General features: G+C 34.2%; 1 protein-coding gene and 1 pseudogene across 1 annotated transcript in view; both read right to left on the minus strand.

The window, feature by feature from the left end:
- Positions 1-25,825, minus strand: part of LOC143530850 (uncharacterized) — a 207,031-nt gene that overhangs the window by 168,593 nt on the left and 12,613 nt on the right. The window lies entirely within an intron of this gene.
- LOC143530825 (putative acetyltransferase At3g50280) lies at positions 9,927-11,464 on the minus strand (annotated as a pseudogene).

The raw sequence follows: 25,825 nt of genomic DNA on the forward strand, positions 1-25,825 counted from the left end.
TAACACCAACTCATTCTGATCCACTTGAAAAATAACACCAACTCATTCTTAACAGTTTTATTCTGACTTTATGATATTAATGCATTTTAAGTCTGTTTATTACATCTGTAATTATGTTCTGGTAGGTATGTTTGTATTTATGTTTTGACTTTGAGGTCAAAGGAGCTTCAGAATTTGATGTGTTCTTTCATGATAGGCGGATTACAATTCCGGTAAGTGTTCTTAAATCAATTTTATATCTTGTGTATTAACTGTTTATTGTAATAAATAACAAAATATTCTAATCCTTTTTTATTGTAATGTTCTTCTCCTCTTGATTTGCGGTGTCCTTGTATGCGTGGAGTTGGTCAAAGGGTGTGTTTCTCGGCATCAAATCTTGTGAAGGAACTTGGTCTGAAGGTGATTAAAAATGGTTTTTGACAATTGTTTTATAAAATATTCAAAGAAAATACGGTTCATTTGGTGTCATTTTTCCCCTTCATGGGGATTCAAAAAAATAAAATCTATCATTTTCTAAATTAAGGACAAGGTTTAATATAAATTAACGGTAGCCCATACATTTCTGCGTTGATGTTCCCGTCCACCGGACGGGTAAAGTACTAGTTGGATTGGGTTAAATAAGATTAGCCCAAAATTATAATTTGGTTATGTCACTACTAATTATCACATATTAAATTCCTCAGTTGATAATAATAACTTATTATAAAGCAGTAGAAGGAGGAGCAGTAGTCAGGACTCAGGAACAACAGTAGTAGCAGTAGCAGTAGCGAAAGTTGCAGGAGCAGGAATAGAAATAATAGCAGTAGCAAATTGATAAAATGAGTATTAATAGAAAGTTGAAAATAATTAATATTTTTTAAAGTCAGTATTATATTATTCACATTGTTATATTTTAAGATTAATAGAATAAAAGTATATAACTATTAGAAGACAAATTTTTATTTTGTATGGTTGTAAAAAGTCTCACTAGGCGTCGATTAATCCCAGATGATCCCGAGTAATCCTACTTAGTTTCAATTAATCCTGATTAATTGTTAGTCGTCATCCCGCCACCCAACTAGCATCTAGCGATCACTACGACACATTAAGTTATACGACACATTAAGTTATTTCATCGGTAACCCTTATATAATTTGTTGACTTGTTACATGAATCTTATTATATCAAATTATTATCAAACATAATATACCAAACGAGAGATTTTTAGACCACAAAAAGTGGAGATTTTGGACGGTTGAGAATTACCCTTCCGCACATGCCGAAATCCAGCCACACCTCTAAAAGACTATAAGATCTCCTCAAATCTAAATAATCATCATATTCATATCTACATATCTACAAGTGTGTGACAAAAATAGACCTTTAACATCAAATATTCTCCAAAGGTCTTGTCTAACATGATCGCTCATGCCATCCTACACATTCTAAAGCAAGATAGGGCCGGTTTGTAGGATTCGTTTATTTTCTTTGAACACCCTAACGGTCAACTTATTATGAGATCTGTTTCTTATGGGGTTTTAGCAACCTGGCTGTTTTAAAATACTTAAAAAACTCATGTTTGGCTATGTGTAATTCTCATGTGAATGTGAAAGAAATGTTACGTAAACGTCTTGTAGACAGGAGCGGTTCCACCTTCACACTCACTTGGACATGTAATAGTCATGTGAATGTGAGCCCGTTTTGTGAGTATTAATTAATCATTCTCATTAATTATTTTTATACATATATTTATTTGTAAACAATTATTTATAAACTCATATTAAGTAAATGAAAACAAAACAAAACACTTTCATGGAATTAAAATAAAAAAACATAATAAACACACCAAAATCCATTGTAAAATGTGAATTGACATTTCATAGAGAAATTTCATCGAATCATAATCGACCAAGCTACCATTGATGGTGCTCAAACGCAACCTAGATCTATGTAATATGGAACTGGGGATTAACTTATTTACCAAAAATAATATCGAATGGTATGCAACCTAGGTCAATAACATGTTTTCTTAGTTATATCTATTAGCAAAACATGTTAATTTTGGGGATTTATAGTCCTACTTTGAGCAAGATTGTGAATCTTAACCTAGCACATGGTGTTTACTGATTATATTACCTGCAACGGTTTTACATGGAGGAGGTCCGGAAAAAGCAAACATTTCCAATGTGGAACAGAGAGCTATCTTGAGGATGCCTGGCTTGGGGTCGTCCGTAAATTTGTGCATGCAACGGACGACCAGGTGTGGCCCCCATTCTTACATCACTCTTACACCCATACATACATATATATAATATTATTTTAATATTCTTAATGGGGGTATGAAATTGATAGTGTCGTGGAAGAAATGAGTGCTTTTTAAAATATGTTTGAAATCCAATGTGGCAGATGATGTTATGACCTAACCCGTTTTAACCCATTAGCATGCTCGACCCAATTTACGATTTACCAGGTACAATTAAGGTTAGATTTAATTGGTTTGGTTTGGTTTGGTTTGGTTTGTTAGGATTGATTTAAACAATTTTGGGTCGATTAGTTATAATGAAAGTATGAAACCCTCACGCAAAAGGCAAAAAAAAATTGAAAAGTTAAGCCCAAATATGAGGTTTATCAACATAATCTTCATTTCTATCATTCTACGTGCTACTATTTTATCAAATACTAGATTTTATCTTTCGTATTACGCGGGTTGTTTTACATTATTCGTTTTTAATATTTATATATGTATATATTTGGATTTTAATTTTATTTATTGTAAGAAAGTTAATAATTAATATATTTGAGGTTTGATGATAAAATGGTTTCACAAATAAATGATATATTATAATCCGGTTTAAAAACTATCTGGGTTTGGTGATACCCATTACCCGTTTATTTTCTTTATTATAAAATTGTTTCTTAATTATAAATAATATCTTTTTTTAAATAAAATAGGATATTAATTTTTAGTATATCCCTATTTTATAAGATTTTCATATCAAATATTTTATGAGATTAATTTTTAATATAATGAGATCTTATAACCTATTTAATAGCTATCTGGGCTTGGTGAGACATTTACCCGTGAATTCGGGTCAAATGCATGAGAAACCTTTATTTACAAATAAAGCAATCTGATGGCTTGAGAGAATGGTTGTTTTACATTTTTCATTTTTTAATATTTATTTTTTGGATTTTAATTTTCTTTATTGTAAGAAAGTTAATAATATATCTAGGGTTTGATGATGAAAGTGTTTCATAAATAAATGATACGTTATAACCCGTTTAAAAGCTATCTGGATTTGGTGACCCATGACCCGCTTATGTTTTTTACTATAAAATTATTTGTTAATTATAAATAATATCTTTTTGTTTTTAAATTGGATATTAAATTTTAGTATATCCCTATTTTATAGGATTTTCATATCAAATAATTGGTAAGATTAATTTTTAATTTAATGAGATGCTATAACCCGTTTAAGAGCTATCTGGTTTTGGTAAGACCCATACCCATGAATTTGGGTTAAATCAATGAGATGCCTCCATTTAAAAATCAAGCAATCTGGTGGCTTTCATAAAAAAGGGAAGCGACCACATCGCAATACGTAGGATTTTTAAGGTTTCGTTTATATATATTATAGATAGATTATAGATTGTTATTTAGATAATTATTATACTCATTAATTCATATTATTCGTGAGTATTTGTTTGATTAATAAACACATAATTGACGACTAATAGAATAAAGTATACAACTGTTTGGACTATTATGTTACTTCATCTATGGATAAACCTTATACAACTTGTTCATAAATCTTACTTGTATCAAACACATTGTACCCCAAAAAAGAAAGAGATTTTTAGACCCTAAAAGGTGGAGATTTGGACGGTGGAGACCGAAGCATTTCGCACATGCCAAAATCTAGCCACACCTTTAGGTAGTGTTTGGTATGCAGAAATGACAATAGAAATGGAATGATTCATTACGTGGGAATGAAAAAGTGGTGTTTGGTTGCTTAATGGAATGGAATCATACATTACACATGAAATCTCATTCCATCAAAACCATTCATTCCCACCCCCTTCTTTTTTTTTCATTCCATTCTTCCTTCACCCTACTTTCTCAACAACCACCACCACCACTATCATTGGCACCACCACCAACTCCGCTGACACCACCGCCGCCGCCACCATCGCCACCGCTGCCACCATTTTCGTTGCCGGAGCTACCACCGTCGCCATTGTAGGTTTTTTTTGTTAAAATGTATTTTGAGATATGAGTGTTTTTATTATTTCTATTTCATTTTTACAATTTTTTTGGATACCAAACAATAAAAATTAATAATTGATTTCATTCCTATATGTTAACAAAACAAAACAAATGAATGGTAATGATCCATTTCATTCCCTTGTCCATTCCATTCATTCTCCCATTCCATTCTCCCTTCATTCCATTACGTCCAACCAAACATACCCTTAAAGACTCCATTCTGGATCTCCTCGAATCTAAATAATCTCTTATGAATACCATCGTCCATCGATCATCATATACTCAAAATTGTCTCTGAGATTTTGGATGTCCAAGATGAGTATTAAAAAAACCCTTATAGATAATTTATCCCATAAATAAAAACAAAGTTATTGTAGCGATAAACAATTACAAAACCAAGTTAAAAAATAAACAACACAAAGTTGAAAGTATCAAGAGGCTCTCATAGCATTTTTCGAAGAAAAAGTTGTATCAATTTTTCACAATTGATACTATCTAATATATCGTTCTCGATAGCTATCGTTTTCAATCCTTTTAAGTCTTCTTGACATATTTTCGATTTAAGTACTCAACAACTTCAATTTAAGAAGCTTCTTTATGTAGATGCTACCATTACTTGAATAGCAACAAGATTCGATATGCAATTGGTGCATTAGGAAAAAAATGGGCTTGCTTAAAGTATTTTAAGACATCGGTAGGTTTGATAATATCACTATGTAACATATTTTCAAGCAACTTTAGCTCCATATATTATAAGCATAAATATCTGAACCTTCTTCAAACTTTAGTGTATCCTCAAGAAGTATACAACACGACTTAAGCTCTTTGTCTTCAAAATTAGCCAAGTTAGCATGAAACAAAAAACCAAATAGTTTTTCATAACTTTAGTATCGTTCAAATCTTGTTTCAATAGAATCACCGCATGCTCAACAAAATATAAAAAGTAATTAACTTTAAAATCCTCCTCGGATGAAACTAAAACTTCTAGGTCACATGAATTCTTATCAAACTACTTTTTCTTACGAATTGGATGTCTTTAAGGGAATACCGAATCAATATCCATTTCAATGGCTATTCTTAGCTTGATCAATCAATTTAGAGAACTCGATTTCTCTAAATTTCTTGAAGATTTCAATTAAGTTGTTCACTTCTTATATAATTTATAGCATCATCAAGAATCATATCATCCCGTTGTAACTTTTTGCTCAATGTATTCACCATGTGTAGTAATTTAGTATATATACCAAATGACAATTTGGATCTACAAATCTTTTTGAACTCCTTGATGTTTTTCTTTCTTGTATGATTTATTGTCATAAACTTAACCGCACATATCATCAATAACAACACCAAGAAACTTTAAGTCCTCGTGTGTAATATCAAAGAGTCGTTTTCCGGTAGTATCTTCAACATTCAAAAAAACCTAAAAACAATTCCTCAACCCTAATAGAAGTAGAGGAAAACGATATGTAGCTCGCTATCTAAGACATTTGCTCTTGGTGACTTGAATCCAACATGCAATCAAGTATGATAGGGTAATAGTTTGCTTCATTAACTAGTAAAGAGATCAGCTCGTTCTTGATATTATGCCTAAAATAATGCACTTGAAAGTCTTAATTTGTGAAATGTCGAACATATTCTTTTATAATCGGGTCAAACTCTTCCGACATCTTGAGTCCCATAAATTATTGTTGTTCTTTTGATACAACTTTTCAATTGATCCGCGAAGTGCTTGATTATATTTAGTAAGAAATTTCAAAAATGCAATAATCATCAATAAATTTCAACAATTGTTTTCTTTTATAAATTATTCGTACGCTATGCTATCAATTCTTTCGTTACATTTCAATCTTTAGCGCGTTTTAAACAAAGTTATCATATTCTTGAGATGTTCTAAACTAGCTTCATGATTTTGAGGTCTTGTGGTAACATTTCGCCAACTAGAAAACCCATCACTATCCAAATGGTCTTTTGAATCTCATTTTCCAAAAGGTTCAGAAAAAGAAAAAAAAAAACCAAAGACTCTATCAAACTCTTTCGAATATACGAGTCATTCACATTTCTTCTTATTTTGTAGAGTTGCGATATATAAAAATGCATGAAGCTGTCTAGATAACTTTTCCTTATGTATTTTGTAGAGTTTCAACCAAAATTTTATTCATGCTTGGACTAAGACCATCCCAATTTCTTGAATCAAATGTAGCAATAGTATTAACATTAGAACCATCAACATTAGCATCTTTAATATTTGCATCTTCAGTATTAGCAACATCTACATTAGTATCTTCAACATTTGCATTTTCATGATTAGCATCATTAACACCATCAATATCATCAATATCAGTATCCACAATAATTTTTTATTTTGACACAAACCTTCTTGAGGCTTTCTTGAAAAAAAAAAGTTATACCTATTTAGAGATCCAGAGGAACCGTGACTCGCACAATTGGTTTTTGCGATTGGTTGAAAAGCCAGTGGCACGAATCTACCGTGCGAGACTTTGTTACTTCTTCATTTGCTTTTCTCTTCTTTTGCTTTTGGCTAATGGATGGTTCTATGAAGGCATTATTTTCTGAAAATACATACAAATTTATCTTTCTTATCGTCTAGCAATCTATTTCTATAAATAAGAATAATATAAATCATACAATTAATCAAGAATCAATAGAGAACATACAAATTTATCTTTCTTATTGTCTAGCAATCTATTTCTATAGATAAGAATAATATAAATCGTACAATCAATCAAGAATCAATAGACCGGTGTCAAGAAACAAGAATGAATAATTCAATAGAAACATTATAAACATGTCAATTGATTCAATAATAAAACAATTCAATTTTCAAATATTTGATTGATTAATGATTCAATATATAAACAAAAAACAATACAATTGATTCAATATATAATCAAGAATGCGATTGACGACCTAATGGAGAATGCGATTGAATGATTGTTTAAATATTTAAAATTGAATTGTGGTAGGACTGATTATTAACTACTGTTAGCAGCCTCTATCGACGAGCATAATTTTGATATTTGACTTTTTGTTTTCTGGTTGCCAAAGTCACAACCCCAATCTTTTGATTTGTATTATGGGTGAGCAACTTAACCGTCATAACCAATAAATCGAACCATAACCGACATAATCAAACCGATTTTAACCGATAAACGACATAACCAGTGGGTGGGTTAATGAATTTTTAAAAACCGCCAAATACAGGTCGGCTTTGGTTAAAGATAATTTCAAAACCGCCATAACCGAACTGACCCATTTATTTAACCAACAATATGTTTGGAATTAACTTCCACCAAACATATTGTTGGATTATATCATTTTAAAGTTTTTTGTTCAACGTTTATTATTAAATTGAGTTGAGTTTCATTGTTCGATTATATAATATCATTATTTTTTTTGAATATTTGATATTAATATTATGGATTATATTATTTGTAAGATTATGCCATGTCGTTTTTTATAATAATTGGTACCAAACTTTTAGGCCAATTACATCGTTTTGGTTATGGTTAACCGACCTATAACCAACTCACTATAACCTATAAAACCTATTAACCAAAACCGCCATAACGGGTCGGTTATGGTTATAGTTATCAATTAACCGACATATCGGTTATGGTTATGGGTTTAGCTCAAAACCGCCCCAAACCGACCCATGCACACCCCTAATTTGTATTATGATTTGTGAATTCATAGCCCGAGTTTGTTCGACGATATATCGATGATTGCCCTGTCCGCTGCCCAGTTAATGTTCGATCGCCCATTGCCCAGTTCGAGTCCTCAACGTTCTGAATTATAATTTATGTGGGCTTATAATGGTAAAGGCCATAGCTATCAAATAAGTAATTGATTGCGGGCTTTAGTGAAATAAAAAGTTTTAATTGGCCGCTCTTGATGATGACGTGCCTTGATTTATCCATGAAGTTTAATTGGCCACTCTCGATGACGTGCCCTGATTTATCCAGAAAGTTTTAATTGGCCCCTCTTGATGACGTGCCCTGGCCTCAACGGCTGAGGCTTGACATACCTCTGGGTCGGCCATACTCCCATACATATATATGTAGAGGAAAAAGTAGAAAGTTGGAACATTAAAGTTGTATTTAAAAGCTCAAGACTTGTAATGACATTAATTCAAGTTGAGATTAATATGGCCGTTCATGTCTTCTCATATGCATATTCATACAATCGTACTGTAGTATGTGAATATAAGATGCCATAAAACATATTTTGTCACCCGCTCTTAAAAGTTCTTTAATTTTGCCCCTCAACATCTCAAAAACTACTTTAAACGTCATCTCTCCTCTGTGTTTCCACTCTTTACTAGATGACAAATGAAATGGAGGAGAGGGTAGAGTTTTTGTGAGCTAGGGAGAAGAGAAGAAAGACGGCTTTTTGATCAGTGGCGGATCCAGGAATTTTTTTTAGGTGGTTCCCTCTTAATTTATAAGGTGGTTCCTACGCGTCTTCTATATATCCGTACACTATTATTTCGAAACTCGGGTGGTTCCGGGGAACCACCCGTTTGTATGCTGGATCCGCCCCTGTTTTTGATAATCTTTTGTTGGAGATCAAGAAAATCTTGTGAAGAGAAGGCTTTTTTAGGTTTTGGTACGAGTCACGCAGGATGTGTTTTTTAGCATCTTTATCGGAGGTGCTCTCACTTTACACTCTTTTCCTTAAAATTTCTTTAAAAATAACTGTTAAAATTATGGCTTTGGTGTCAATATTAACACATCCCAAAAGTTTAAAACCATCAAAGAAATCAATTTACAACTCATTATAATAATATTATAATGTAATTACGTCCAGGGGCGGACCCACATGATAAGGATCGGGGTCACAGGACACCAATGTTTTTTAAAAGTTTCTTAGAAACGGTATATTAATATTTTTAAGGACCCCATAAGAATTAATACTTGGAACCAATACCATTGAAATGTCATAAGTTCAATCCTTACAACCTTCTGATTTTATTGTTTTTTCCTCTCTCATTTTATTCTACTAAATATTAATTGTTGTTTTTCTTTTTTTTTTCTTAATGGTTTTGTGTTTTAAATGTTTAAACTCACTCACTATGGCTCAGACTTTGCAGCAAACACGTTTAAAAATTTATAATATTTTTTTCTCGTTTTGAATCTCATCATATTTTATGTATTTTATTATGACTTTGTTTTTTATTATGTTTCTCGCCTCGACCTGACCTGAACAACAATCGACCCAAAAATTTTGAACACCGAAAAAAATAGAACCTCGTAGGCCAAAAATCCTGGGTCCGCCACTGATTACGTCTACTGTGTACATAACTTCTTAAGGCATCGCTTAGATAATAAAATTATGTCTATATCATTTACAGACAGTGTCGGAATTTAAACATCGAGTCATCGACAGTGTCGGAATTAAACATCAAGGGTCGAAAATATATATTATGTATGTTAGAGAGAACGAGGAAGTGATAATATATGTTGTAATGTAATAAAATATGTTGTCGTATAAACAAACACCAAAAACTGTCTATTTATTTATTTTTTTAGCTCATGAAGTCCTAAAAGTTTTCTTTTTCTTACGAGAAAAGATATGGATTTTTTGAAGACAGAGCAGAATATAAAATAAAATAAAATATATAATAACAAAATGATCGAAAACCTTAGATTACAAGCAGATAAACATAGTCATATAAAACATAATAATAAACTAATAAAACAGCACTTCACAAACAAGACAAAACAACAATGACAACATTAACTTAATGTTAACAGTATCCTGAAACATACTGCATAAACTCCGTATCCATTTCCAGCGCCACCATTGTCTCCGGCGACAACACCACCTCCAAATCCACACTACCACCGCCTTCCTGCCCCGGAAACGCCGATATCTTCCCGTCGAACTTATTCGCCCTTCCGCTCCTCACCGCCACCGGTTTTCCCCATCCGAAATCGTTATCATACATCGGAAACCTTGGCGAACTGCCCATCGTTAACATCGCACCATCGAAATTCCCTAGCGGAAAACACCGCGGGTCCTGCTCCCAATTCGATACAAAACTACGCACCATCTGGTCGTCGTTGAGCTAAAACATTTTTGTTTAGCAGCTCGGCGCACCAGCAGATGTCATGCGACAGCACATCACGTGCTGTCGCATAAGTAGGAATGCTTTGAATTGCATTACCAAAGTACAACGGCTCGAGTTTTGGCTCGAGCCGGTGTCTGCAATTCACAGCCATTATAAAAGTTGTCATTTTAGAATCTGGGAATTTTCTGGCGCGTGTCACTGCGCGCCAGAGTAAAGCACTGAGTGACTGAAAAGAAGAAATTTCAGGAACTGTCTGGGGTTTCAAAACGACAGCGTTTCGAATCCAGTTACCGATTAACGTAGTCATCTTCTCGTTAATCGGATCATTACTTTGTTTCCCCATAACTTCAACCGCGTTAATTTCTCCGTTACAATTTAATCTCTTTCGATTATTCGTCGCATCTTTCAATATCAAAATCGATTCTCTACTAAAGCTGAAAATCCTCTCCGAAAGTGGCGCGAATTCATCAAACGTCACTTTCGGTCCGCCAGCGGGGACTTTGAGCACCGTGGGCGAAATTATAACCGAGTCGCGTGTAAAACACGGCTGTTTCGTTATTAATTTCACTCCCCTACAAACCTCCGCGAACGAATTAATAAAATTCCACAACGACGTCCCGTCAACGACCGCGTGATTAACGGAAAACCCGATAAAAACAGCGTCCTTCAGCTCTGTCACTTGAACCGCCAAAATCGGGTTAAAATGACCTGTGTAACTCACCATCCCGTCAAAGGCGAAAAACGTCTTGACAAAATCCGGTACATGAATAGGCTGAGATGATGTCGTTTACAGTAACATTAATTGCATTCGCGTGAATGAATTGCGCGCCCGCATCGTTACACGCGATGTACACATAGCCGTCATTGTCAGTGATAAGACGGCCAGCTAGTGGGGGGAACTGAGTCAGAATATTCGCAAGGCCTTCAAGCAGGAGAAATATTATGTCAGAAAAAGGGATTTTGGGTTTGACGAAAAGATTGCCTTTTTGGATGTAGTGGCAGGATAACATTGGGAGGTCGGAGGTGGAGAGTTTGAGGTCGGGTAAGGTCGATTTAGTCGCGGGAAAAACAGTCGATTTGGAGATGATTTCGGACACCAACATGTTTGGTAATTCACAAGGCATGATTGTTGCTAAGTGAATTAATTTGAATGTTGGTGGGAGTGAGTGTGTGAGGATATTGGGGGGATGAAGGGGGGTTTAAATAGGTGGTTTGGGTTCATGAATGTTACCTTACCATTAACAAAGTTGATTCTGGTTGGAGTTTACTCTAATTAGAAGCTTGAAAACTGATATCCGACTGGCTGTCACGTGTCCATCCATATTTTTATTTTTGTTTGGAGTATAATTGATTAATTTTCCTTTTTTGTTGGGAGGTTTTATTTGTTAACAGACTAATCATTAGATAACTAACAATATTATGATTTTTCTATTTTTCATATAAAGGTGTGAAGAGGTAGGTCCCAGCAGGGCCCAGTTGGACCCGCAAGACTCACCTTGAAGAGGGACGTCTGCGCAAAGACCAACTGGTTCCGCAGGACCCACCATGCTCAGAGAGATGAAGACCTTACGCGCAGTACGCCAGCTGTTCCCGCAGGAAAAGCCTCCCAATGGTGAAGTACCCCGCCTGTTCCCGCAGCTGCGGATACAAGCCATCAGGGAAGGCTACCCGCACTAATAGCAAGGCTACACGCACAAGGCACTAATTCTCAATAATTCAGTAATGTCACCTGAAGAAGGAATGAGTAAGGCGGGAATACTCCCGCCCAAATGAGCCAGTCCGTACGCTTCTGGAGGATCTTTTGTACCATACCTGCCAAGGTATAGACAAAATAGACAAGATCTGACCAAAGCATCCCATGAACCAATCACAGGGTGACAGCTCACTGACAACAGTACGACGAGGAGCACGCTCTAGTACAAAATGTCACTATCAGCCGCTGCCTACTCACCAACCCTTGTCGTGGCACGTACATAGCCTGCAGTTAGTGGAAAAGGAATAGTACACAGCCGGCCATGTCACTATCAGCCGCTGCCTACCCACCAACCACCAGCATGGCACGTGCGTAGCCCACAGTTGGTAGAAAATGAATATTATACAGCTGGCTGTACCTGCTTGGAAACCTACCTTCGGCTATAAATACTCCAACACCTTGGAACGATATCATATACTATCTTATACCATCATATATCTTATCTGCTCTAGCTATTTCTCTTAATATACATTTATATTCAGAGCAATCTAGTCTGATTCTCACGCCGGAGGGTGGTCACAAGGAGGTACCCCCCCTTCTCATTGACGAGCTCACGGTGTCTGTTTTGCAGGCCATCAGAAGAATAACCATCTTTGCCGGACCTAACCCTCGTAGGAAACATCTACTTAACCCTAAGATTATCCGTAATCTGCCGGGGTCACTTAGTGTTTCTTTAAGGTGTTATTCTTTTTAGTTGAAAAATAATGTTCTTTGATATAACTAATTATGTGGACAGACCTTAAAGGTAAGATCTATTAAAATTCAGGTATTCTATTGTGTTTCAAAAAAGTAAAATTTTGGTCAAGTTTAGGATAAAGGTTGGGAATTTGGAAGAAGTGCATTCTTTTTTATTAAATATGGTAGTGTACCCATCAAATTTTCTTTTAATAACTTATTCTTCTATTAACTTAATACGAATGATAATTAATATAATTTATAAAACTTGGTGGCTACTAATAATGTTGCTACTAAAAATACTTTATGACTAAAAGTTCATAAGTTATAACAATAAAGACCATAATAATGACAATAAGACTATGTATCATGAAAGGACGCTACTTAGCCATATGTTTGTATTATTTAGGTCTATAAAAAATGGATGTTTGTTGATACGCTTGTTTAACCTGTGTTCATGGAATGGTGAGGACTGTGGAGGGTGACACCTCTTTTATGTAAGTCCCTTATAAATTGTGTTCCTGGTGACGTCCATATCAGTTGGTCTAATAATAAGTCGGGTGAGTTAGTATATACATATATATTACTTGAGATTGAGAATCTTTCTAAAGCCATTATGTTTTAGATTACATCGAAACAGAAGGTAAGTGGGTAACAAACTGTGTCGCTACCCCCTTTTAAATTGCAAAACCCAATCTTTTAAAAACTATATTTGCAGATCTAGAGTCATAACAATACTATGCATGACCCATTGGATGCGGGTAAGTAACTCCACAGCTTCAGCCTTTAGGCGCGAGGAAACCAAAAGTGTCAAAAACAAAAGGAATAAACGCATGTTGGTTGTCAAGACACGTCTTCTCATGTTTGGTCACCTTGCCTGAAGCAGCTTTCAAAGCAGCTTGACCGGCTGTGAAACCACTACTCCCTAGGCCCACCAGAGGGGAAACCCCTGTCAAATCCACACAAGCATGTTTTCCTCATATCCATCAAAATACCAAAATGTCAGTCGGTCGAAGAGATATCTTCCCTCCGACGGGTCAGTCCGGAAATTCACATGTGCTTCTTTCTTAACAGAAATCCCGGCCCGCCTGAGTATGTCAAAGAGCACATCCCTAACTAGATGGTGTCGGTACTTGAACCCCGAGAGCTTTTTACAATGCCTCGAAAAACTTTTATAAATATATCTTTAAATGAAATATATTTGACAGAGATATTAATTGAAAATTAAAGTGTATTAAATACTTACAACTTTCGGTAAAGAATAGCAAAGAAACCTTTATAAATTTATATTAAATTAAAATATTAAATTGAACGTATATTGACAATGGTTAATAAATTTTTATTTACATTTTATATTAAATTGAACGTAAGTGTACTAGGGTTGATGCTCTAGAGTATTCTGAATTTTATTAGAACACCACATTTACATCAAACTATCCTTAGGCATCATCTTTATGTTTGTCGTTGTAGGTTAATGCCGCAATCCTTGGCAATCCACCTTAACGCCGCCCCCATTTGATCGTTAACACGATACCGACAACCATAACACCGCCCCTTAACGTCTAGAAACGCCGCTCTGGCGGTGTTTTTAACTCCGGTTAATGCTAACAACCTGCAAAACCAATTCCACCTCTCTTGTCATGTGGGCTTAACCTACATAACGACCAGCCTTAGCGGCGCCACTCATCTTTAAACTACCTAGCTAAACCATTTTTTTTCCGTAATTGTTATTTATATATTTAATTCATTTAAACATATACATAAATTCATAAAATCATAAAAATCAAATACAACCTAGATACATTAAAACATAAAATAAAATACTAAAACAATGAAAAAAATTAATTCTCAACATTCGAAGCGCCATTTCTTGGATCGTCATGTCGCGAGGGTTGAATGACTGGATTATCTTTTAGAACGTTCCACATTGCAAGTATTAAATGCATTTCTATGGTTGTGTATGTACTTGCAAAGAGCCTCGGCAATTGCTTCATCGTATGTTCGTCCGTCAAGTGTGCGATTGTAGAGTTCGTAGAACACGATAATCTTGCCTTTCAAATTCCTCCACTTTGAAAAGATTTGGTGTTCCATGCAATTTACCGCGCCAAAAATATGTTGAATTTTTGTCCAAAATTCAGCTTCCAAGATCATATGGTTATATGATGCATTCATCCAAGTCGTTGCAAAGGTCATTTATTCGTCATTGGTTTAAACTCTTGATGGTATTCTATCCGTAGTGTGTGATTGTGAGTTTGAGTTTAGAAATGAGGATAAATATATGAAAAATGAATTGTGAGATAGGTATTATAGGGGTAAAAGAAACGGCTTTATAGCCGTTTGTAATGGCTAGAACATTAATTTCTTCATAAACGTAATCGGCAAGAATTAATCGAAATTCCAATCCGCCTCCTACCCGAATTACCGTCACTGGTTTAGCTGGTTAGTATCTCTTACCCGAGCGGCCGAGTACTATATGCCAAGACCATCCCTACCCCCTAAGAGCATTCACATTCTATCCATCAAATACTTAAAGTGAGGTTATTATCATATAAAATGTGGTTTATGATGTTCCTAACGGAGGAAAAAGAAATGCAAATGATTTTTATGTACACTTGAAAAGTTAATGCCACCATCTATAATTTTTTAGGGTGGTTGTGAGTGAATGAAAGAGAAAATGCAATGATAAATGATTAAAAAGTAATATTTGATAGAAAAAGAGAGAAAGTGCAGTGATTTTAGTGTGTTTATAGCAAGGAATTAGAGGGTGTTTGGGATTGCTTATTTAACTCTAAAAGTGTTTTTTGTCAAAAGTGCTTATTGGTTTCTGACTTTTGACTTTTTGTAAAGGAGTTTTTAAAAAAGTGTTTGGATTAGCTTATGTGGTTTGAAAAGTCATGAGCACTTTTTAAAAAATGTTTGGCTTAGCTTATTTATATAAAATGACCAAAAAGGGTAAAGGGTGGGTAGATTGGTAAAAATCCAATCAAAAAGCCAAAAGCATTTTTGAAAATCCCCAAATTGGGGCTTTTGGAAAAATACTTTTTCAAGTCAATCAAAAAGACAAAACAAAAATGGCTTTTACATTTGCCAAACACCTTTTTTGCTTATTGGCTTCTTGAAAAAGCCAATAAGCCAATAAACATTTTTCAAACTCAACCCCAAACACCCTCTTAATCATCTTCCTCGTGGTCGAGACTTGTGGGCGTCAATCTCTCTGGATACTCCATATTTCATAAAACCCATTGAAATCAAATCTATGTAATCCACATATGCAGATTCTATAGGTTGGATATCAACGAATGTAGATTGAATAATTGAGGTGTTATTTGTAAATCATTTTTGGAATATAAAACAAATAGACGATTTGTTATTTGGGAAAATAATTTAACAAAGTCAAATAATTTGGTTTGGTTTGAGCAAAGTAGGGTGAAACCTTTTCTTGATGCGGATGAGCTGGTGGTGGAGTGATAAGAGAGAGAATTGGTGTTTTATGTGACCCATGTTTGATTTTTGCCCACAACATTTAATTTCAAATGCACCAGGGGGTGATGAAATATTAAGCGAGTAGGTATCTTTTACTAGTTGGATCATTGAACCGAATGAGTTTTATCTCACCGCATTGTCGTGCCTTCCGGCGAGTGTTTACGGGTGTTGGCTTAAGGTGAGGGTATTTCCTGGATCGAAAGACGAGTGTATCTCGATATGATGAATTTAGTCAATAACTTATTCAGAGAATTCGTTGAACGTAAAAAAAAAAGAATGAAAGAATCCTTTTTGTAAAATTAATGGTGAAAAATGAATATGTTATGTTTCAAACAAAATAAGAAGGCAAGAAACTAGCTAGAAAGTAGAAAGTGCGGGTAACGGCGGCACGCACTCCAAACGATCTCGAACGCCGGAACCAAGAGCTTCAGTCATATGGTCAAATAGGGATTCTTGGAGTGGATGTGGTGGACCTCTTTTTTTCTGAACTATTTATAGTCGACCATTTATGATAGATACACTCATGTTATTTTTGTTTTTGAGTTAATTGTAAAAATGGCAGTGTCATTTGATCGACTTGCATGTTTGATTTACGAGAATGACAAATTACAAACTTAATAATTCAAATTATTTGTGAACAGGTTTTATGTTTAGCTTCCAATGTTAATGCCATATGTATCATCCACGTGAGGGTCATTTATGCTCTTCAAATTGCAAATCACATTAAAAATAATAATAATAATAATAATAATACTATTTACCCCTTAGTCCCTTACTGATTGTCATTTGTTCTACTTCCTTAAACACGTGGTTCAACTTCAGCATACAATCACGTCGTTCAACATCCATCATCCGCATTTCAAAAATCATCCAACCCATATAAGATAATGATGTTCGTTTATTCAAAATAGTACTTGCGAACATGAATGAATCAAGAATGCATTGAATTAGTACCGTGGGAGCTTTATGGTAGGTTTTATGCTTTGTTTGATTATGCTAAAAGCCTAAAATTGGATTAACAAGTTTTTATGCATGTCAAGTTTCTTAGCCCAACAAGCTAACATGCCTTGACACTAGGGCTAAACGTGTCGCCCGCTTACAAACGTTTAGACTAAGTTTGTATTTTTCATTTCCTGAATACTACATGATCATATCACAAGGGGCTATTTGAGCAACTAACTCTTTGTTTTATTTAAATGTTAACACAAAGAACTGAAAAAGCATGTTAACTAATTAAATAAAGAAGACGAGAAAAATATCACGGAAGATATGGGTTGGACTTTGGGTCGGAATTCTAATATGGATCTTTCTTGAACTGCTCATATAGCCCACGTGGCATTGTCACACTAATTTTAACCTCAATATCCGACCGTTTCCCTATGAACTCAAACAAAGAAACAAACACGTGTACTATGCCGAAGAGTTTCAGAAACCGTCAAATCACAATAACTTTACTTTGTTCAGAAATGACGACTCATGTTAACTAATTCCACATCACTTGTATAATTTACAATTTTTCTTTACATATTTTTAAAATCGGAACATCTAAGTCATCTCCAACAGAAATACAAGAATAATGTAAAGTTATGGCGCAACACATGATTTAGCAGTTTTGTTTTTTAAGTCTTTGTTTTACAAGATAGTAGGTGTTATTCCGGCACGTTGCGGCGGTGTACCTTCGTTATAGTTGTTTCTCCGTTTAGCTAGGCAGGCGGTTACATCGGTGTACCTTCGTTGTAGTTGTTTCTTTGTTTAGCTATCCTTCCATTTATGGTGCTATGTTTAGCTAGGCAAGTTGGTGTACGTTTAACACCAACGCTTATCGTCTATTACCCACCTTACAACAATCGAGCCGGTCACACGATTCAAACACGCATAAAACATAGTACGTTATAATAAATTTACAACCACACCACCCTTTCCATTACTTGATTTAGTAAGAAATTTATAAATACAAAAATCTATTTCTATTTAAAAAAACACAAATATTGAACCCGAAAAAAAGGGCTTTAAGTAGAGGATTGAACTAATGACCTGCCAGTTGCTATTATACTACACTACCACCATACCATCTTCCAAGATTGTTACCATTCTTGCTTTCAGTTATTAAACACTATAATAAATTTTGAAATATTAAAAGAAAAAGAAACTTAGTGGCTGTCACATGGCAATCAGTGATTGGACCTCCTCAAAATTACTTTAGCAGCGAGTTTTACTTTAATATATAGTATAATTTGTTAGTGGTATTCGTTCTTATCATTTTCGAGGAGTAAGACTTTTGTACTATTTTTATTGATGACTTTCATATGTTTCTTAGAACGGTGGCATAATAGCTAACAAATGCTAGCAAGAAACTAGACAAGAGTATATCATAACAAATATGATAGTCACTCACCCAATTGTGTTAGATCGTTTTAATATATGATCTTCATATTTTCTAGGCTAAACGTTCTAGCGTAACAACAAGGCGTTAGCCGATCCAACATGACAACAAAAGACCGCCCAAAATACCGTGTTGGAGGAGTTAACGGGATGTTATATGGGCGGTAAGGCGAGGCTGTAGTAGTTTAACGTTGGAAGAGGCGTTGGGGGTAGTGGCCGACATGGTACGGTGGTGATACGTATACCCCGAGTGTTTCTCCACAAGACATAACTTTATAGGTGTCACTCGAATTTTAAACAAAATACTCATTTAGTTTTTTCACACATCATATAAGATTATTATCGAGGCTTGTTCTTTCGATTATTAATTTTGATTCGACAATTAAGTGTCATATGTTTATTAAAAACATTACTTTATAATATGTGTGTATATAAACTCAAAATCGCACAAATTTTTAAGCAAATATATTTTTATAGTTATTAATGTTAGTAGACAAGTGGAATTAGGCATATCCAGGTTAACTTATAGAATATAGAGCATATATAGTGGAGTTGTATATAAGTTAGTCCGTGCCGCATGCTACGGGATTCGACCAGAAATCTTATACAAAGCAATTGGGCAATTTTTATATACGTAAGCAATTATATTTATATTTTTCTGTATATACAGTTTTCATAAACACGTTTTTGTATATGTTGCATTACTATATTTCTGAAGATGATTTGATTGAAATGATAATATATTCTTGCCAATAAAGCTTTACAGTCAATGTTTCGTACTTGAGAATAAATAAAAGATACATATCTTGCATAATGTGACACCATATAAAAAAAATGATCAATCGATTTCACGATTATAAATGCTTTGATGAACGACATTTTCCAGTGTAGAAATTTAAAACCTTTTTTCTAATTTAAATGGATTAAAAAGTTCAATTTTAATAAAGAGTAAACTTCAGTTTTGGTCCATGTGGTTTTTAAAAAATTATCGGTTTTAGTTAGGGGTGTTCATCGAATCGAATAATGAATTTTCAAGTTAAATCGAATCGAATAATCCGAATAATTGTTTTTTTTGTTGGTATTCGTATTCGATTAAAAGTTGAACTATTCGATTTGTATTCGTATTATAGGCCCAATTCGAAATTCGATTCGAATTCGTATTTGAAATTCGAATCGAGTTCGAATAAATTCGATTTTAATTCGAATAAATACAATCTAACTCAAGTTTACCTATGCTAAAAATTTGAAAACCAAAATCATAATTTCAAAAGAAACATATAAACTTAAAGTAGCTACAATATCACATGATAATAAATTCAAAACTAAACAACAAATAGTATAAATTCAAAATATTCAAAACGAGAAGTAAATAGCACCCATATTAGTATATGCTAGGAAACAATAATATATAGCATATTGGGTTTAATAATTTGTGATGGACATTTATTATTTATGGATCTGACACAAATAAAAAAATATTATATATATACATATATGTATATATAATTCGAATTCGAATCGAATAATAAATCATAAATTCGTATTCGATTAATATACTCGAATACGAATCGAATCGAATTCGAATTTTTTAAAACCGAATTCGAATCTTAATAATCGAATTCGAATCGAATAGAATTTCGAATGTTTCGAATGCGAATCGAAATCTGAACACCCCTAGTTTTGGTCCACTGGTTTATTTTAAGATACAATACTTTCATTTAACTATAAACTTTAGTCCAACCCGTTTACTCCATCCACCAAACCAATAGTTAATAAAGTGCCAACACGTGAGGATTTTTTCTTCTTTTTTTTTTACATACAACTTTGAAGACTCTCATCCAACTTTAAAACCCTAATAAATATCACACTTTCATCGATCCAAGCATCAAACAGGGTAAATATCAAAGAGATGGTGTTGCGTTCATATGGTTCTCCTACATCGAAACATACTTCATGGACATCAAATGAACAGGGATGAAAGCATTTTTGAGGCACTACGTATCGACTTAGGAGAACCACATGAGCAGAAGTGCACAACACCATCTCTCTGATCTTTATCATGTATGTTGTCTGGATAAATGAAAGTGTGATACTTTGGGGTTTAAAAATTAGATGAGAGTCTTTAAAGTAGTAAGTAAAAAAGACAAAGAAAAAAACGCCCCTCAGAGTCACATGAGGGCACATGTTTATTAACTAATGGTTCGATAAATGGGGTTAATAAAATGAAAGCATTATATCATAAATGTCTAAAATAAGTTATTAGACTAAAAATGAAAATTTTTAAGAAATTATATAGACCACTATATCAAAGTCCACACTTTAATAAATGTAAGAAAATAAATTTGTAGTTTAACATGTTATCATTTCTGGTTATGTGACTGTCAAACATTGTTGTCCAACGATATTTTTATTAATTTCTAAAAAAAGCCTTTTGTTTTATTTACATATATTATCTCTAATTATTTCTATAATTTATAGCAAACTACAAAAAATCTTATAGTGTGCGCCATCTTCTTTTATCCTGAGAAGTTGATCTAGTGGTAAAAGATATGGTCTTCTTTAGTGGAGACGCAAGTCCGATTTTTACGTGGGCTAATTCGAAGGATATCTGGGTGAATGGGCGAATCAGGGCTTTAATCCTAGGTTCGAACCCGACAGCGGACGAGAGTTTACAGATTCCATCTGCTTCCCGCGCATCAGGGGGTTTACACGTGATATTTTTTGCTGTTAAAAAAACAAAAATCTTATAAAAACATCTAATGTCAACTTAAACGAAAAACTTAAATCGATATGGATTCGTTTTCTTAAGAAGTACACCAAGTTAAAACTTTAGTTTCATTTCAATGGCGTAAAATCATTGTTGGACACCTGCTTATGACCTTATGGGGTTAAAGATTATCCGTTTGAATTAACATTATTTTCAATTAATAAAAAAAAATCAAATGCAACATGTTTATTCCGGTAAAAAGTGACTTAATTTACCAGCATACACAAGATAAGAAACGTGTATTTTATGATGTTATACACGTGTGTTCATTTAACCTTGATTTTATACTAATTTTAACTCACCATTACAGTGATCAATACTTTTTTTTTCCAAAAAAACGAACAAAAGTTGAACAAAATCATACGTTAAAATACGTGAAATATCTGTTTAATTGAACAAATCCAATGATTAGTTTGTAACTAAATTACAAGCATGATCGATTTATTTATATTATAAAAAATATTCTGATCAGCTTAAATATCTGAAATAAAATCAAATAGAATATAGAGTGGAAATCTTAGTACATGAATAAAAATAATAAAAGGAATTAAAAATGACTAGTGAACTTAAATTAAAAAGAATTTACGGTAAGGCTATGTGTATATGTTGGCTGTCATTCCATTAATCCCGAAAAAAGTCGGTTTAATATGCTCTGTAATCTTAATAACATAACATGAAAAAGGTCGGTTTATTTTGGCTTAAAATATAATCAACTGATAACCGCCTTTTTGATTTGTCGGCGCCCATGCACATACGCAGCTACGTTTGACTTCAATTAACTAACGACCTAAGTATTATTTATTAATAATTGCTTCGTTGTCATTATCTCAACTAAATCACATCTCAAGTTCAACTTTAGTTTAGTTAAATTACTAAAACATAAAATGGTTTTATGGTAAATACTAAATAGTTCGATTCGTGTGATATGGAACAACGGGTGTAATCGAGGCGAGTACCACCCGAGATTAAGTCCGGCTCATTTCGAGATATAATTAAAAAAACTAGAGCTTGGCTCAAGAGTAATTTTTCAACCTTGTTTCACTTGTTTTTTATTTATTTATTAATTTTATAATAGCAACTAATATATGATTTATTATTTTATCATAAATTTATAATATTTTTTGAATGGTAGAGATTACTATAAACAAGAACAAAACAAACGGCTTAGAAAGACAAAAGGCCAACAAATTAGACACAGGGATAGAACTATAAAAAGCACCAAAAAAAACAAATATCCAACTATACAAACCAAAATTACGCCAAAATGACCAATCAAGACGTTGAGCTTTCGCTCTACTCTTGATCCAAAGAAACGAATTGATTTTTATCTGCTCTATCACTTTAATCAGTTGCACTATAATGTTGTTAAAGATCTTTTCGTATTGAGCCATCCAAATGAATCAAAGTGACGTCCAGTGATGAGTATAACTCATTTTCTCGAGGAGATTTCTCTATAGGAAGGTTGCTAGACAATGAGAGTAGGTCAATAGCTGATAATCCGTATGGGATCTCGCAGCTGCACTAACACTATGTGTTCCAAACTTCCTTGGCAAATGTACAATTGATCAAGAGATGATGTGTTGATTCTTCCACATTTTCACACAGTGCACATTGCATATAACTAATGCTGACTCATATGTCAACTTCTTTAGTGGCATTCTTATCATGAGGGGAAGGCTATGTGTCTGGAAACTCGAGAGAACCAATTTTGGGTCATTTACACTTTTTTTATGGTAACGTATCGTAAGAGGTTTGAAATTTGGGGACTTTTTTCATCCTTGATGCAAAATCTGAACTCATGCTTCCACCTTAAGAATTCCACTTTTTTAGCATGACTCTTTCTATCTTCGTAATGACATCTGAAGAGAAAGACTCAATCTGCGCAATACATACGGTAGGAAGAACCTGATTAAGGTAGTAACTACCCGCGGTGAAGAAACTGAATCAATGATATCGCACGCAAGCTTAGATAAAGTTTTCTTTTAATTTAAAGAATCCTTCACCTTTTTTTAAGCTAAAGAACTTCTCCTTTTAGGGAATCCATTTTTGACCAGCATTGGATGTGTTGCACCCACAAAAGGGTATTGTTTTCTAAGAGTTTCCTCAAAATTTTTATGGACGCCTCCAGCAAGATAGGGCGACGCAAAAAGCCGTATAGTGCAGGAGCGCTCACATTTTTTGGCTTACTCTTGCACTTGAATTTGAAAATCCGGCCTTTGGACCCTTGGCCCGCTTAGAAGTGGATTCGAACCACTGACACAAGCATTTTCAGTCCTTTGCTCTAACCAGCTGAGCTTCCTGAACCACTTTCCTAAAAGATGTAATCGATACTACACCTTCGCCCTTTGAGAAGTTACTTTGTGAAATACACCTTCGCCCTTTGAGAAGTTACTTTGTGAAATAGGATTGCTCCCTTGTACAATTTCTTCATTTTAGATAGCTAGAGCTAAGCCCCTATTGTATGGGAAATACTTCAGGAAATTCTGGATGACCATCCTGTATTACTGAATAGAGCGCCTACTCTGCATAGATTAGGCATACAGGCATTCCTCCTCCCATAATCCATTTTATCTTCGGAAAAATCCCTTCAACTATTGATGCCAAATCAAAAATATTGCGGAGTTCAAGGGAAATATCCAAATACATGTCTTATTCTTTTCAATAATCCATACTTATAGCAATAAAATACTATAGTTCCTACCCCAAGTGATAAATGATGAATTCAAAATATCTATGCTATATCTTCTATGTATCTATAAAGGACCAGAAATACCTTGTTTATGTATCATTGGGAAGTGCATTAACATAAATACGGCAGTAAGAAGTGGCAATACAAAAGTATGTAAACTATAAAAACGAGTCAAAGTGGACTGTCCCACACTAGCACTTCCGCGCAATAATTCTACCAAAGGTGATCCTATTACAGGGATAGCGTCAGGTACACCCGTTACAATTTTCACGGCCCAATAACCAATTTGGTCCCAAGGTAAAGAATAACCAGTTACACCAAAAGATGCAGTCAATACAGCCAGAACCACACCTGTAACCCAAGTTAATTCGCGCGGTTTTTTAAATCCACCGGTGAGATATACACGAAATACATGTAGGATCATCATTAGGACCATCATACTTGCCGACCATCGATGAACTGATCGGATTAACCAACCAAAATTAGCTTCAGTCATTATGTATTGAACAGAAGCAAAAGCATCAGTAACGGTCGGACGGTAGTAAAAGGTCATAGCAAATCCTGTAGCCACTTGTACTAAAAAACAAGTAAGCGTAATCCCCCATAGACAATAAAATATGTTTACATGAGGAGGAACATATTTACTAGTTATATCATCCGCAATCGTCTGAATCTCGAGACGCTCTTCAAACCAATCATAAACTTTTGAGATAGGTGCGACCCCCCCTCCGAGAACTGTATATGAGACTTTCATCTCGTACAACTCAAGCAAAAACACCCAAATACTGGTTGGAACGGATATTTAATAGAAAGTTTGAAACTTCTTACTTTCCGATTCAATCTGCTATGAAGATAAGAATAAAAAAAATATGAAAGTTCTTCTTTGTGGCGATAATACCAAAATATCAAGTTGGCTCAGTTGTCTTTATCTTGATCCTTACGGGCCTCTTGAATTATCTCTTCCCTATTTTTTTTTATTTGATTTGTTTTTGTCTATATAAATGATAATCTTGTATTAGCTTACGAGCCTATCTGAGCCTAATAAGTGAATCCGGACTCAAACAAGCTTACTTTTGGTCATTAGCTTTTTTAATCTCGACACCAATTGAGCAATCAGCGAGTCGATTTCGAGGAATTCACGAGGTGTCTTGTCTTGTTTACACCTCTAGTATGGAGTCTCTAAGAGTTATAGACTAATATTTGGAGATCTTGGAAAAATAGTAGTTGGGTAATCGATAATGAATAGAAATTGTGATTAGCTACTGTTATTGGTATTTTTGTATGTATTAATATTTAATAGTAAGTATCCATAAATAATAAGTTGTGCGATTAACAATATGTGAATTATTATTGAGAAACCCATCATCATCATCAATAACTGAATTAGTACTAATGAAGTTGCTCCTAATGTAACTGAATAACTATTAACAGTTATAATAGCTAACTAACGCAGTTTCTAGCTATAAAGGAAAGTATTTGGTTTGTTTGCTATGTGTCATTTTACATAGAAAAATCATTATCGTTTCCGTAAACTTCATGAATTATTCAATTTCGACTTCATACCCGCAAGATACTTTGACATGAAAAAGAACTGTAGATGATTCAGAAGGCTAAATACGAAATCTACATACTAGTGAAGGCTTGGATAGTGAACTAGAGGCACGATGAATGATCACATCATGTTTGTGAACATAGTATCTAACGACTTTTAAGTGACAGCGTATTTAGTTAAAGTT

This window comes from Bidens hawaiensis, unplaced genomic scaffold, assembly GCF_021521415.1.
Source record: "Bidens hawaiensis isolate Kalapana, Puna unplaced genomic scaffold, B.hawaiensis_p1.1 tig00009039_1, whole genome shotgun sequence".
In the NCBI taxonomy this organism is placed as follows: domain Eukaryota; kingdom Viridiplantae; phylum Streptophyta; class Magnoliopsida; order Asterales; family Asteraceae; genus Bidens; species Bidens hawaiensis.